Source organism: Pezoporus wallicus, unplaced genomic scaffold, assembly GCF_028554395.1.
Source record: "Pezoporus wallicus isolate ANWC-B61680 ecotype Strahan unplaced genomic scaffold, APGP_CSIRO_Pwel_v1 contig_12293, whole genome shotgun sequence".
Lineage (NCBI taxonomy): Eukaryota > Metazoa > Chordata > Aves > Psittaciformes > Psittacidae > Pezoporus > Pezoporus wallicus.
In genome coordinates this window covers 7,895-10,797 of record NW_026635930.1, presented here as the reverse complement: position 1 = coordinate 10,797, position 2,903 = coordinate 7,895, and positions in this window count along the sequence as shown.

The following is a 2,903-nucleotide window of genomic DNA, read 5'->3' as shown; positions in this document are numbered from 1 at the left end:
TCTCCGTGATCGCTGGCCCCTGTTATTCCTGTGGGAATGCGTGGCTGTGCAGCTCCCGGCTCCTCAGTGCCTGCTGTGGAGAGACACGGGTGAAATCCAGCCTCTCTGCAGTGGGGTCGAGTGGGAAAGCTTGCTTTTCCTCCCTTCTTCCAGCACGTGGAGAACTCATTTTCTTCATGCACCTAATGGCTGGCTCGCGCCCAGGCTCTGCCTGGGCACAAAGGCAGCTTTCAGGCTGTGGATGCCTGATTTCTAAGCTGGGATCTGTATTTTGAGAGGCTGTGGAAGATTATAGTAATTGCACTTGACAGGGCAAGATGTCACAGGATGCGGATTTGCCCAGCTGTGGGGTCACAGCACCTGTCAGTCCATGCCTGTGGCATCCTTCCTAGCTGCTCCTTTGATGCTTTGCCACAATCAATATGTACCCCCAAATTAAAGGAGGGTTATCCCTCTGCTTCCTGTCTGCATCTTGGCTCCTGTTGCAGCACTGGATTCAGCAAACTTTGCTCCTATCAATACCCCATGCTGCCTGTTTGCTGCTGCAGTGCTGCAGCACACCATGGTCCCCAGCTGAGCCCAGGTTACCTGGAGCTGTGTCAGGTCAGGGCTCGTGCTTGAAGTCTCTGGGAGACACTGCCTGGTGGAAACCAGCCCTGTAGATACCTGTCTCTGGAGTAAAACAGCTTCCAAAATGCCAAGGCACTAAAAAACTGCAGCTGGGGATTGCTGTCCCTGCACCCATCACCCTTTTCGGACACTTTTAAAACATAAGCAAGTTATATTTGACTCCTGAAGCTTCCCAGATTCTGGACTTCTGAAAAGCTCCACTTTATCAGGACACAGTGGCTTTGGCAGGAATGGCTCCTCAAAACACTGGCTGCTGATTGAGGTCCCTGCACGGGGGTTGCACTTTTAGCTCTCCCTATTTGACAACAGTGATGTACCTTTGTAATAGCTCTCTGATTCAGAGCTAGTTTGAACAATCTGTAGCATGCTGAAATGCACATTTCCCTTTTTTTCTGGCTTTAAACCAATTTTCTAATATGCATTGGAAAGGGCTGGGAAGAGTTTTCTGTGGCTGAAAGGGGCTGTAGCTGATGCTGTGCCCTGGTTTACACCATGCAGCTCTCAGCCTGTTTTCAGTTTGGCTTAGGAGTGAATCTAGATCCTTTGAGGGGGCTTAAAATAGTTGGCATATTTCTGCTGGCAGGGCTGTGTGATGTGAGGGCTGTTGTGTCTGCTGCCTTGTGTTATTTCTCGCTGCTGCCATGGGTAGGGATGATTCAGCATTTGGGATTAGGCGCTGCTGTTGCAGCAGATTTAGGGATCGATTTATGGCAGAGGCTTCCCTAGGTGTGATGAGGTGAATGTTGAGAGCGCAGGAGGATAAGTTGGGATAAAATACTACAGCTATTGGGGGATTTCTCTATGGTGATTGTTTCGGGCTTTTTTATTTCTGTTTTGGCACTGGAAATTCTTAGCAGTGTTATACTTTTATTATTTTTCCTTGTTTAGGGAAAAATGGTTGCCTCACTGTTTTTGGGTGGTGGTACTGGGTTTTGGATACAGGGTTTCATCCGTAAGGATGTGTCTCTTCTTGGCTGTATCCTGCCAGTGCTCCTCATTTGTTCTGTTCCCCTGAGGAGACCTAACATTTTGATGACTGGTGTAACTGCCTTTAAAGGCTGTGCTGGGTCAAACCCTGCTGTTAGAGGCACAAAGGGCTGTGCAGGACAACCTGTTACCCTGCACAGCTCCCAGTGCTCCAGCAGAAATTCTCCACCCTCTGCTTTAAAGAATGAGGAAAACCCAGGTATAATCATAGGAAATTGAAGTCTGTGGATGATGCAGATTTGTCCCTGTCCATGATGACAGGTAAATCTGCGCCATAACTTACCTGATCTCTGCAGTGCTGGAGCTCAGGGGGCGTTTGGGTACAGACAGTGCTTGGGTGAAGGCATCCAGACATGAGTGAGGAGCAGATGCTACCCAAGGATCTCCTCAGCATATGGGCAACAGCATGGGAACCACTATGGAAGGAGGTCTGCAGGGCTTTGCTGGCCCTGCAGTGTCATCCAGCCCTGGGCTGGGGAGCAGCTTCCAGAATGAAGTGGGTATGAGGGTGCCTGCAGTGGGGTGTCAGCCTGGATGTGCTCTCTCCAGACTGATGCTGACTCCAGCTCTTCTGGTAAAAGGCTGCCACCTATTGGTTAAGCTGCACAACTTCAACTGCCTGGAAACGCATCCCTCCGTGTTTGAGGGCAAAGTCAGGTTGGGACATCTCTGGCATTATCGTGACCTTTGAGGAAGTGCTATGGAGGATTTAGCTTGGATTTAACCCAGGAAAGATGCAACCACGTGGACGAAATGCTCTGGTGTGCGGATATTAACCTGTATTGCTGCAAGATGTCCCTGAGGCCTTCTGGCCTTATTGTGGCTCTAGGAGACAGTGGGGGGTTGGCAGGGGACTCCAGGGGGAGCCCATCAAGGTCTGAGCATCCCCAGGGATGACTCTGCCCTGTGCTGTGTGGGGCTGTGGAGGTGGGAGCACACATGTGCACCGCTGTGAGATGGGTGATGGTGATGCCCAACTAGTGCAGAGGATGAGGCATGCAGGGAAAAGCATGGATTATGCTTGTAAATGGAAATGAGAAGGTATTGATTTATAATTGGAAATCTTACTGAAGAAATAGGACAAACTTTCTATAAAGTTTTTGGTTTAATAAGAGAAGAATAAAATACCCTGAATCGACCCATAGATGAGGACAGCTTGGCTGAAGCCTCAGGCTCTGAAGGCACAGTTCTTTTGAGCCCTACACATGGGGTCAGTTTCTGGGAGCTGCTGCCAGGCTGTGTGACCAAGCAGCTGGGGAGCTGGGGTCGGTGTGGGGTGGTTGGAG